Source organism: Thermobia domestica, chromosome 14 (assembly GCF_964235325.1).
Source record: "Thermobia domestica chromosome 14, izTheDome1.hap1.1, whole genome shotgun sequence".
Lineage (NCBI taxonomy): Eukaryota > Metazoa > Arthropoda > Insecta > Zygentoma > Lepismatidae > Thermobia > Thermobia domestica.
Genome location: NC_137467.1, coordinates 61,452,428 through 61,466,751, shown reverse-complemented (window position 1 = coordinate 61,466,751; position 14,324 = coordinate 61,452,428). Strand labels below are relative to the sequence as shown.

At 37.0% G+C, this 14,324-nt stretch overlaps 1 protein-coding gene across 1 annotated transcript in view; it reads left to right on the top strand.

The window, feature by feature from the left end:
• CARPA (Carbonic anhydrase-related protein A) overlaps positions 1-14,324 on the top strand; it is a 799,359-nt gene that overhangs the window by 621,795 nt on the left and 163,240 nt on the right. The window lies entirely within an intron of this gene.

Sequence of the window (14,324 nt, the reverse complement as noted above, 5' to 3'; positions counted from 1 at the left end):
ATACCAATCTAAAAGAAAACTTGTAAAACGTTTCTCTAACATACAAACAACAATATGTAAACAGCAAGGAGAGAAAAGAAACACAAACTGTTGAAACGCTTAAGACTACATAATTAATTATTACAATTGCAGCAACTTGTATGTTTTTCATTAACTCGATATCTTTTACTAGTTTTAGCAATTCTAAGTTTAGCTCTAAAGTTTCTCGTGCGTCCCAGAATGCCATTCTCCCACACTCTCTCGAGTGACACATTATAACACTACGTTAAAGCAATTTAATCCAGATTTTACCGCGGATTTTCATGTCGATGTGAACTGTGCCCCAGGCGGTCATTCCTTTACCTTCTGACTAGTAACACTGAAGTTAAATGAAAGCAATTCTTCGCCATTGTTATTAATACTAGAACTTACATGTATAGACCCTATAGTACTGCCTTAACAGGTGCTATCCCTTTATACAGGGTGTTCATTTATTATGTAGCCAAAATTCTTTGGTGTAATCCTTACACCTAAACAGTAAAAGAAGTCCATATGAAGATAGGGCGAAAAACGCGTTGTTTCAAAGTTACGGGATGCCGAAATCGAGAAAATTGTAACTTTGAGGATGCCTAGCTCGAAAACTATGAGATATATCAAAGGCGGCTAAAGAAATATTAGAGGAACCAGTAGCGTAGCGTGTTATTCCGAAATGGGGATGCCAAAGTTAGTCACTTGTCTGATATAATACAATACAATGCAATGCATGTTCAATGTGTATTTTCCTTAACAAGTGAAAATATTCACTATGCAGCAAATGTTGTTTCGATGACTCATGTTTTAGAGCTTTCTTCATGAAATTACCCAAATCAGAAATACGGTTTGAACACCACTCCGACACCTTTGCCCCAAACATAATGCAGACGAAACATAACATTTTATTCCCTACAGAACATCCAGAAAGCCAAGAAAACCTATCATCATACCACGAAGACTGAAATATTTGCGACTGATTGCCAGTTGTCGTTTTTATGGAAAGCTTTGGGGTAGGTCGTATCCCTTTCAGAGAGCAGCGCTGCTCGTAAGTCAACCGAGATATGGTAGTTGTTAACAAAAAAATTAATTAAATTTGTGTCTGGTACTGTTATCGTAGTCATCATTTGCTAAAAGTTAGTAAGGTACTATACCTTGTAGCAGCCGAACACTTTCCACAGCTTTGTCTCTTAGTTATAAATGTAATTTTCTTCATACTACAGTAAAAAAATAAAACAAATATTCATTTCAAATCACAACGCAAATATATATATATATATATATATATATATATATATATATATATATATATATATATATATATATATATATATATATATATATATATATACCGCCAATTTTTCTTGACCACCAACGATCAATGTTGCTAATCAAAAGCATAAATCTAGTACAGAAGACAAGGGCATAGCCAGGGAGAGGTGAGCCAATAATTTATCACAAGAAAGGAGTGTAAAGCCATGTTCATTAAACAACTTGCAGAAGTTTTATATTTAGCACGGCATAATTTGCAACCATCCCATACGATTACACAACACAAATAGAAGATTAACAGGCTGAGTCTGCTCATTAAGGCCCGCACCCAGCCATTAAAGTTTAGGAGAGAGGCACAAATATGCTAGGGGGTCCAATCGTCACAATTCTGGATCTCTTTTATCAATAACTACTCTTAATAATTAGGAGGCCAAAACATTTAGGGGCCCAGGCTCTCGTAATTGTACGCCTGGTGGGGCATACAGTAGCAAATGAGTAGTTTACGTTAGACGCCAATAAGCACTTGTCTCAGCTCCTTTTCTGCCACTAGCATTGTGACGAGAAAAACCGGCTCCACTTTTGTATAAATATTGTTTTCAGTATAATCCCCTTTATTTATTTCTCGTGGGCAGCTTCTTTCTCCGCATACCATACCTCAATCTCTTTCTTTCTTTCTTTCTTTCTTTCTTTCTTTCTTTCTTTCTTTCTTTCTTCTTCTTCTTTTTTTTTTTAATGTCATCCCTAGAAATTTGTCATCTTGGGTCCGGACCTCAGGTGCCCGTTCGTGAATATGGGCCTGAGTGTTTATACCACATGAAGATACAAATAGAAAGCACTTAAAGCAACTCTGGGGGCCTATTTCTGTGTATCTACTTCATTGTCAGATATCCAGATACGAAAAAGCACAAGTAAACTTTGTGAAGGGCAGAGGGTGGCCTACCGAATCGGTGACCGTGATTCTACAGAATGCATTATAGTTACGCTTGTGTATGTGAGTCCTCTCAAAGAATATCTGGCTACATTCTGGGACATGATATGTATTTATGATGTAGATTATTAGTTTGCCTTTAATTAGCCTACTATTACAATTACGATGCATTTAATTACGATTAAAGCATAACTATTTTTATACTATCACTTACATAAGTGACATGCTTCATAATGGCGTTGAACTAACTATTTATGTTTTGTTCTATTTCCTTGACAGCGCTCGTACGTTCTATACAGAAACCATAGCTTAGTTCAAAATATATAGAGTTGGCAGTACTTGAGCATACGCCAGCTTATATCTAAAGCAAATGTTGGGTTGCAAAGGGATGGCGGGGAGTAGTTGGGCATGCGCATTCGACAGAAAGCAGACGAAAACCCCGATGCTTGCAGTAGGCCTGGATGCCCGAGGAACATAGCATACAACAAGAGGAAAGACAGAAAATGTGCATCTGAGTGATGCGCATGCGTAGGTTCCGCTTGCCAAAGTAAAGCGAGAGAGCGCATCCACAAGATTACAGTGGAAATAATTGTGATAATTATAAGCAAACAATTTATAAATATAATGAAATACGTAGTTTTTTCTTATTAACAGGGGATGCCGGGCATACAGGCGTTCCCTTACGCTACGCCGCTGACAGGAACTAGTACAGTGTGTATCTAAATAACCATGTTTCAGAGTTGGGAAGTATCGGCGAAACGGACTTATTATAGAGAGACTGCTATATAGGTTCCGCTCTTCCACCTCTCTCCCTAAAATCATGTGCGCCGATACAACCCAACTCTCAAACTTAGGTATGTACATAGAGAATGTACTACTTTATCTAATAGTTCTTTGACATAATTTGATATCTCCCATAGTTTTAAAGCTAGGCAGCCTCAAAATTACAATTTTTTCGATTTCGGCATCTCGTAACTTCGAAATAACGCGCTTTTCGCCTTATGTTGATATGGACTTTTTTTTATTATTGTTTAAGTGTGAGGATTTCACTAGTGAATTTTGGCTAAATAGTAAATTAACACGTGTATAAATTAATTAAAACGGGAAATTAAGGACACTACTTTTCATACAAATGTTTCCGTTTCTCTTCCTTCCAAACTTAATTTTTTTCAGAAACAAAATTCCTTTTTCTTGAGAATTGACTTTCATTTTCTCTCATTTACTATAGTTTTATGTAGACCCTATATACATCTCAATCCTTATATATAATTAGTAAGACTTGAATCATTGTCCACCAACGAATTTGGATGGTTTGCTAAACAATTTCTGCTAGAATACGTGTTTATACACTACTGAACAATACCTGTTCTTCCCACGGGGGGAATAAGTTTCATTTTGGGCATTTAGGATACCAAACCTGTCACCAATCTACTTAGGAACCTCAAAAACCATGAATACGGAACTAATATCGTTTTTTTTTTCAATTATGTTTACGTGTCATCATTTCTCTTTAGGAATACTAATGGAGGCTACATTTGGATATAAACGGCATCGGAAATGTTACTGTTCATCTCAGCAACCCCGAAAACTATGGATTCGATACTAGTATCGGTCTTTTTCTTCATATATATATATATATATATATATATATATATATATATATATATATATATATATATATATATATATATATACAGGGTGACTAGTAATTCGATGCATTCCTTCCAAGGGGATATTCTACAAGTATTTTGGAACCTTTTTACCTATATGAACAGGGGGTCGAAAATCAATAGTTTCTGAGTAATTTGCACATACATGATTTCTTTGAAGTTCGCCGGCTAACGAGAGGTGCGCGAGAAAGTTTTATCCTGATCCACTTCTACATATCGTAGAGCGCTAAAATTTTGCATGTGTAATCCTGTGGACCTATGTAGGTCATGTGGTAATGTACAGCTCGTAACTCTGCACCGTTGCTGTGTTATAGGTCCGAACGTGAAGTAAGGTGTAGTGGTCTAAAATCCATTACTGCACCTCAGAAAGCAGCGTGGCAACATCGCAGACGTACTTGCTCCTAGGAAATGACTGCATAGTTGGGAAGAAGTGGGATGAAAATGCTGTGTGGTCCGGCCAACGTTTTCGAGCAGTGAACGGGTGCGTTGTTTTCTAGGAGGCGGACACCTTTCGTCAGGATGCCACGCTCTGGGATTTCATAGAATCCTGCAACGCATGCAGAAGTAAGGCTTAGTATTTCCTGGTAATTGTGGCACCGTTTGCTTGGAAAGAAGCAGTAATACCCCATGCTGATCCCAAATAAAAGTGATTATCATTTTTGGTCGGCCAGAGTTGAACACGGACTTCCTTTGGTAGTGGTACGTCGGTGTATTAGATTGCTATATCTCTCTTTCTTTCTTTTTTATGTATTTATGCAAGAAAATGTCTCAAGAAAGGGTTCGGACCTCCAACTTTGTGGTCACATCGGTCCTTTAGGTGGGTCTAGGATTTCGGAAGGAATGGCGCTGTCCTTCTAGAAGATATCATCTTGGCCTTGGTCTGATAGGAGTGAAGAAATCCAGGGAAAACCTAGTCAAACCAGTGTAAGCGTGCCAACGTGCCAACACCAAATTAAGCCCGTGTTCAAAACTGAGCGACCAAAATGATCACGTTCATTGGGATCAGCATGGGGTATTACTACGTGCATTGCAAGCAAAGTATACCACAATTACCAGGATATATTATGCCTCACTTCTGCGTGCGTTGCTGGATTCTATGAAATCCCAGAGCGTGGCATGCTAGGAAAAGATATTCACCTCCTAGAAAACAACGCACCCGTTCACTGCTCGAAAATCTTGGCCTGACAGATGCACGAACCTGCGTATGATATCCGCCATAGTTCGCGTTTTCTCTTGACCACACACTATTTTCATCCCACTTCTTCCCAACTATGCAGTCATTTCCTAGGGGCAAGTACTTCTGCGAAGTTGTCACGCTGCTTTCTGAGGTGCAGTAATGGATTTTGGACCACTACACCTTACTTCACGTTCGGACCTATAACACAGCAATGGTGCAGAGTTACGACCTGTAGATTACCACATGACCAACATAGGTAAACAGAATAACACACGACAAGTTTCAATGCTCTACGATATGTAGAAGTGGGTCAGGATAGAACTTTCTCGTGCACCTCTCGTTAGCCGGCAAATTTCAAAGAAATCACACATGTGCAAATTACTCAGAAACTATTGATTTTCGATCCCTAGTTCATACAGGTGAAAATATTCCAGTATTCCAAAATAATTGTAGAATATCCCCTTGCAAGGAATGCATCGAATTACCAGTCACCCTATATATATATATATATATATATATATATATATATATATAGGGGCGGATCCAGGATATGATCAAGGGAGGGGCTAAACCATATTTTACCGTTTTATCCAGTGTAAAGCAGGATTGAAGCCCATTTTATCCAGTGTATACCTGAGCGTCAAGGGGGGAGGCTATAGCTCTTAGTAAAATTATAACTTTCCTAGGCCCTTGTGAACCAGGCCCCCCATCTCTCGGTACAAACGATTTCCGTATATCAATAGAAAGTACTTCGTTTGTACTGGTTTGTACCGCAAATATTTTTGCTTGTACTGTACTGCAGTATGAGAAATTAAGAAAACAAAGTTAGGGCCAAGTTCATGCAGATTCCCCCCCACAATGTCCTAGGATCGATTTAATTGACTCATTTGAAAGACCTTTTTTGTACCGGATTGTACCGTAATTTGTTTCATTTGTATCGTCTTGGATTATTAAAAATTAGCGAAACAAAATGGGGGCCCAGGTCAAGCAGACCCTCTTAGCGGATGCGCCTTTGGCGTGGTTGACCCGCGTTCGATTCCCGTCAGAGCTCATATGATTCGGAGTAACGTTAAGTTGTAGCTCCAGTTTCATACAGCCTCGCTGCTGAAAGGGATGCTAAACTGAAAATTAAATCAAATCAAATCAAGTACTTTTTTTGTCGTGATTAATAGCGTTATATATACCCATCGGCATATGTTCCATCAGTACTTTTGAACACGGAATGCATTTTCCAAAAGAGATGATGTGATCAGTGACACTACTTGACAAATTCGAACTTTAAAGTGATTTATGGAATCAATGTAAGATGTTTACATATGTGCTCTAATAAATCTTTTTCCCCATCAGTTTAATGGAATATTGGTAAATGTGCTACCCATGGATCTAACTGACAATTGTTACTTACACACTTACGTCTATTAGGGATAACACTGTGATTCTTAATCAACTTGGAAAAAAAAACTTAGTTGGCAATTCCAGCAGAGGTCTGTAAGAATCCTCGAACAAAATCTAATTTATTAGTACTCAGTTAAATGATATCATATACTACATAGTTTCCTTGCTTCAAATTTCCCTTAAGAGTTTACAGAATGCGGAAACGATAATCTTTGGGCAGTACGGTCACCGGTCTTAGGTTCATTAGATTTCTTCGAGTAGAAACTTCTAAAGTGTTGTGAAATTCATCCCATGTGGTAGCGTACGTTCTGAGGTGTTGTTGCGTAAGTTTTCCGAAAGATTTGAAATAGCTGTAGCGTAGAGACAACTGAATTTTATCAATTGACTGTTTGTAAACCAAATATGAAGGAAAGCATACACATGAATAGGTACACAAGCTTCTATTTTGAGTGTTTGTTTAACGCGTTAATTTAAAGTATCTCTGTGTAGATGTGTGTTTGTCTCTGTACTGCCTTAAGTATTTTAGGTGACATTCTCTAACTAACTTTTTATGAAGTGAACATGATTATCTCCTTTGTGGGCACTTATAACAACTTAATACGAGTTCTCGGTTCCTTATCAATTCAGAAATTCAGTTCATATATCTGCGAGTTCTTGTATATGACGTTTTTTCGACAAATGATAAAGTTGGTAATTAACTATTATTAAGTAAGTGAATAATACCCAAGCCAAACTTAGAGTGTAGACCCACTGTCTCTCAACTTTACGATGATTATAAATCATGAGCCTCACTACTTGTTCGGAGCAGTGTTCGTAGTTTAAAGAAAATTTCCCTAATCTAGGGAAATTTCGTAGGTAAATTTTGCAAAAAAAAAAAAAAAGGGGGGGGGAAGAGGAATTTTTCAATAAAAAGTTAAAATCCCAGAGAAATTCTCACGCTGATTGATTGACCAATATGTCCTTAATATTTTCCTTCTTTTTCATAAATAAACCAATACAATAGCAATATTTTTTGTGTGTGCACGGTTAAAAGTGACGTCGTCCCCCACTTCCAGAAAATATCTGTGCCGTCACCCACGTTCAAAAAAAATTACAATGGGCAAAGATAGGCTCGGGGAATTCTTGACGTCATGCATCTCCCTATCTTTTCAGATCCAATTTTACCATGTGTGTGTGTGTGTGTGTGTGTGTGTTTTCAAAGTATCATAATTTATACCCATTTTTGGATTGTGTATTTTTGTGTTTTTTTTTTTTTTTTTTTTGTAGAAGGGAAGGATAAAGTTATAAAAAATAGAATCAAAATATGAATAAAACAAATGTGGTTGGCACGTCTTTCAATATAGCTAAATTAATATTATCACATAACATCTGTCTTAGAAATTGGACACTCAAAAAATTAGGAAAAATTTGATAAAATAGGGAAAATTCTGAGTAATTTGAGGGAATCTTATGGAAAAGTACTAACACTGGTTCGGCAGGCCCGTATCCATAGGGGTCTAAGGGGCCGGGTCCCCTAAATTTCTGCTACCCCTAAACTTTTCACAGTTGGCTTGCAAATGTACTATAATATGGTAATGAACTATAATATGGTTGGATCGGGCCCCAAACACCCCCCTTACATTTTTGGGTTGACTACCGGTATGTAGGTCGGGGTCCTGGGACTTATGAGACTTTCAAGAGCTCTTAGTGACCGATCAACGTGAAGCGTGACGAATCCGTAACAACTGACTTCTTTAAAATTAGTGAATGTTTTCTACTAGGAATTTCGCTGAGATTGTTCAGATCGAGTAACCCACAAAGGGATTTATTTCCACGAGTGATCCGACGTACACTCTACGCCGTTAGATAGTTTCTTAGATAAGAAAAGAAACTTTGTCGTCATCACATCAGGCCAATTCGCACTCATCATTACATGAGAATATTATAAGTTTTATTACAAATTCTCTGACAGAAAACTATTCTTTCCATATCCTTCAAAACAAGATGAAAAACAGTGGCGGAGCTACAAGGTAAAAACCTGAGGAAGGGGTCGGGCAGCCAGAACCCAGATTATGGTAGGTATATCATGAGTTTATTATAAACTTTCAAAAATATATAAATATTAGCTTAAGTTATTTTTGTTACTCAAAACACTGTGGAGTCTAGGCCCCTCCGGCCCTGGCCTACATCCGCCACTGGTGAAAATAAAATCGAGTTTTAACTTTTACCTGAAAATGATTAATTAATAGTTGATATAATACTATTGACTGGTATGCAAGCCTGTACAAACCGCTGTTACTCCAACATTTTGCTTAAAAATAGCTAAATATAATGCTTTATTACAGTGGTCGCCAACTTAAAAAGCATCTGAGCTACCATATAATTTTTAAATCCTATTGTGAGCTACCAACCAAATGAACTGCCAACTTTTTTTAAAAAAATCTTACATTTGTTTATTGAATATAAGCTTAAATTTCTAGTGAATATGAAATCAAACTATCCAAGTTAGCAAATGTCTAATATACACACAAAAAACATAGCAAATGTCTAATATACACACGAAAAACATAGCAAATGTCTAATATACACACGAAAAACATAGCAAATGTCTAATATACATACGAAAAACATAGCAAATGTTTAATATACACACGAAAAACATAGCAAATGTCTAATGTACATACGAAAAACATCACGTACGCAATCCCACGCGTTTACAATCAACTGTGAGATGAAGCTGGCAATGCCAGTTGCGCGGAAGAAAGAAACAGTTATTGTCAGCGCCTCCTGTTGTTAGCGTCAGCTCAATGGAGGAATCAAGGTTAGCCAACCGGAACGTTAACACGATCTACCGAAAATGTCCGCGTGAGCTACTAGTTGCTCGCGACTGATGGTTTGGTGATCACTGCTTTAATACAAGATAGTTTGCTAAAAGTATGTCCACACTTCAGAAGGTGATTTCTTCAAGGGCAAGGGACAAAAAATAGTCTATACGAATATATATATATATATATATATATATATATATATATATATATATACGTGATACCAAACCATTTCGGAGATTATCGATATGTTTTATTAAAAATATAATCGAATCAACCTGCCGATGTGTTCATACTCTATGCATAATTCAATATAATATTTCAAAACATTCTCGTTATTATTTAAACAAATCAAACCATTCTTCAAATCTTGTGGTTTTGTATTATATTATGAACAAGAGGATCAGAATATTCTGAACAGAATGAAACCAAGACCCGAATACACTCAATGGAACAGCACACATACACAAACGCTGAACTTATCGTTGGTAATGTACAATCTAATCCGGATTAACTTTAATTAAGGTATAAGTTGGTTCTGTAAACGAAGCCACCTTGATCGTGGATGTCTCCAAAAAGTTTCAATGGAGTAGAAAAGGGTAGAAACATAGTTAACTTCACGTTTCAGTATATATATATATATATATATATATATATATATATATATATATATATATATACTGACAATAAAGGTAGTCTTTTGTCGATGCTTTAGAGATAGAATGGAAAGGCAACCGAAAGACAAGGAAGGCAGTTGAGAGAAGGTGATATGAGAGACAGAGGGGGAGAGAAATCACTATCACCTCCTTGTCCCCCTCCCCTTGCCTTTTACTCCCATGGAGGCAGAACTACAGTGTTAATGCCTGTGTTTTGCAAGGAAATGTCAACAACTGTAATACTTCTAATGCTTCATGTGGTCACATAAGCCTTTGCCGGTATTCGACTTCCCTTAAGCCACAGTCACAAGGGGCCACAAATTCATTAACAGTGCTGTTCACAATTGTTCTTCAGTACTGGTAACATTTTTCTTATATAGGAGAAGAGGATTTTTCGTCAATACAGAACAAATAAGTCCCGTACATAAACCATATTTTGTATGTGCACAGAGCTTGTTGAAAACGTATCTCAATCTTATGAAACAAACGAACTAATTTGCCATTGTATCATTGGTTCCCAACCGGTGTATCGCGGAATTTTAGGATTTTAAAAAATCATGATCTATTTAATAATTAATTTCGAGACAGTGGGCCAGCCAACTTCTTCAGAGGTAGCAGCAATGACCAGTGCTAGTACCATTATACAGTGACCAGAAAGTCTCTTTACACCTGCTCTTATTTCATCACTACATTAATAATACTTAATAATATAGTTACGTGTTCAATGCGTCCGTATGAGCACCTCCATTATTTTTGTAGGGCTCGATACGCCTCCGTGTCTTCCTACTCACGGAGTTTCAGCTCCTGCGGCGTTATAAGCTGGAAGGCTTCGAGCACACTTTAAGTGTGTTTTTCCATGGATACTCCTTGTCTTTAAGATATATATCAATCCAACGATTCACATACAATATTGAAATTCAGTTTTACCGATTTCGGCCTAATGTACAATCAAATACAGGGTGATCCGGAAGTGGGCGTACCCTTAATTGATGTTCACCAGCTCCCTTTGCCTGGTCTCCAAGAAGTCCCGATTTGAGGACACCAGACAATGCTCTCTGGGATTTCATAAAGCAACAAGTAAGAAACACTCGATATCACACAACGCAGGAATTACCAGCAGCTGTGAAACACGCCTTCACCCTCTTGACTCCGGAGTATCTCCGCAAAACATCTGCGAGAGCTTGGCGTAGAATTCAGCTGTGTACCCTAAGTGCTACATCAATGAACAGTTGATTATAGCGCCATAACTTTGATTTTTCCTGGAAGAGCAAGCATTAATATTTGGGCCTCCTGGAAAATGTTGTTTTAGACCCTCCGCAAAATTCGAAAAAATGCTCCTTCTTTCCATCTTTCTCTTACTTTTTTGGGCCCTCCGAGCTTGTGGGCCCTCCCGCACGCCCCTAGGCTCGTTCTATATATGACAAGTTAATTAAGGTGACAATATCGAAAAATCTCAAAGCCATGCAAGTAAATATCGTTTTTAGGACCCCTAATAGTAGACTGAAATGGGCTACGACTTATTTTTGTTTTATTCACCTTTTATGTGCTGTATCGTTTATTATTAAGTAATGCAGTGAACCTGTTTGATGCTTCATTTATAATTTCATGTTTGTATCGTATATAGAATAAGACAATTTTGTCTTAAAGTGGGCTCCCTCCAATGGCGGGGAGCTTCCGTGGAGGGCAGTTTCCCCCCTGCTCTCCCACAATTTACGGCCCTGGTTGATTGACCCATTCTTGCATGGTTTGCGTGGTTTTTGCCGTTCCAAAAATCTGTCGTTATAACAACAATGGATGCACCAAGGCGGATCTACTGTTCACACTGCAAGTGAGTCACCTGTCCGTTTGTTCCCAATAGTTTGGACATCGGTTGATTTCCCGTGAATCTGATTTTCCATATCCTTCCCACTCGCCTTACCTCACGACATCAGACGCCTACATGTGAGGTATGCAGAAGGAAGCAATTTTCCGAACAGATTGCGACTATACCGGAGTTAAGAGTCTTCATTCCGGCGAAATTAAAATACCGCTAATTTTACAGTAATTATGTGATATTTTCAAATAGATAAAAGATAATTGAAATATGGAACAAGAGCGCCCTAGACAATATTATTTTGCGTGAGGTACCGTTATCACAAGTCACCTAGTGGCTTTCCGTTTTCAGCTGTTTCGAAACACGAAAATAAATGCCGATTTTCAAAATGTCTCGAAATCGAAAGCAGATAAGTGAGTCTCGTGATAACGGTTTCTCATGTAAAATAATATTGTCTAGGGCGCTCTTGTTCCACATTTTGATTATCTTTTATCTATTTGAAGATATCGCATGATTACTTTAAAATTAGCGGTATTTTAATTCCGCCGGGATGAAGGCTCTTAAGAAAGAAGATTCAGTGGTTTGTTTTGTTCTTCTAGCAACTCCAGTTTTCATTAACATGTTCATCAATCTACAGGAAGAATATATCTGACGCAATGACCAACATTTTAAACACATGATGTACAGACGCGATTCCTCTTAAATTTATAATATGTGTTGAGTAACGTTTCATGGATACCCATTTGAGAACGTTTCTTATACTTCTTTATGTTGTACAACGATGTTGATATATTTAAATGTCAACCATGTGACTTCAGTACTGTTTGTTTTGCCGCATACTGTATGTATATATAGAACAGTTCTTTACGTAACTTAGAAACAGCCTGTATTATCATTTATGGCAATAAAAGACACAAAGTAACTACTTACATTAGTTGTTCATAATCATTTACATATTTTGCGTTTACGTTTACTTGCATATCTAATTAACATCAGCATATTTAGGCTTTACATTTTACAGCAGAATTAACTGTTTATTCTATTATAAAACTTCTGTATATTATCCAATGGGAATTTATATATATAAGAGGCAGTATTTACTGGTTAAATACAGTGTTGAGTATATATTAACATTACACGAATATTTATAATTTAAAAAGAAATAAAGGTCGCTTAGTTCTTTTTTTTTATCAGGAAACATTTCCTCAACTTTGTCAATAAATAAACGCTCTCGTACATAACGTACCGTATCTTTTTCGTAAAATATACTTCAGTTCGGTTCTTTTATCTCTGTAAGAGTAAATATAAATGCTGAATTTAGTAACTTCCCTTTCTTTTTATCTGCCCATACTTTTTTCCTTCTCCAGGTTTACCTTTTCCACTTTTTTTTAAACAGCGGTAAAAAAAACATACGGTTAATAAAAAAAGTGGAGGTAGGCGGAAAAGAGGGAAAAAATCGCTTTGAGTAATTTAAAACACATAAAATATAGCGACATGAGAAAATAATAACCCGTCTGAAGTTCAGTAGCTGTTTGTCTCCACTCAAAAAATATCGTTCTCCGCAGAATACTTATTCCCTGTACTTCTTCTGCATTTCTTTTCTTCTTCTTGTTTTTCTCTTTTTTCTAGAAACGAAGAGAGAAATGGGAAGAAGTTAGAGGGTTAAGAGAATGATGAAGGAAAACTTAAGGGATTTCTAAAAGGTGAAGGGGAGATAGGGGAGAAACCTTTGCAACCCCTTCTTCTTCAGCGTTACGAGATTCAGCTTCATACTGTCAGTTGATAATAGAAATGTAGCGACGCCCCTTTTACAACAGCGTGTTGTGTCTCTTCTTCTCTAGACTAGACTACAAATGATCTTATTTCATCTTTCTTGCCTTCATTCAGTCAGTCACTTCAAAAAACTGAAGAATCGTGCTTTGCTCTCACACGGCTGTGAAAAAGCCAAATAAAAACAAACTATTTTACTTTCTTTCTTTTCTTCATATTATTTTTTTGTTTATTATTCCTTGTTTTTCTTCTTTTTTTCTTGTATCTTCGTTTCCTTATTTATACCTTGATCGTTTCTCTACTAAATGTCTAAAACATAAAAAGGTATTTTGTAGATTCAAAAGATCTTTATAAACTTTTGTTTCTTATTTGATGTTTTAATGCTTAGCGAAAAAAGAAACATTTGCTATATTCGTAGCGACTAATATTCTAAGGATTTTCCAAGTCTCAAAATATTCAAAAGGGCACGTTGACTCAGTGCAAGTGCGTTCACATCTCAAATGGACTCCCGATTCAGCCTTTCTGTTCTCATTTTCCCAGGATACTTTGCGGTCGGTGACGTCACGTGGACGTATTGCCAAAGATATTATAAAATAGAAGATCTGCCCGTACTACAAAACGCGAAGCCATACGTCACCGCCGTACGTATCCTATGATTGGTGATTTTCTTAGTTGTGGAAGGTTATTTCGGGTAATTTCTTCTCACTCCTATTTGTACACCCATACGTGCAACATGTAATCATTGTACAATATCCATCTAAAGCAACGACTTAAATAAAAATAAACAACAGACATACTACATGTCTACATATGAGGATCGCAATGTTTTG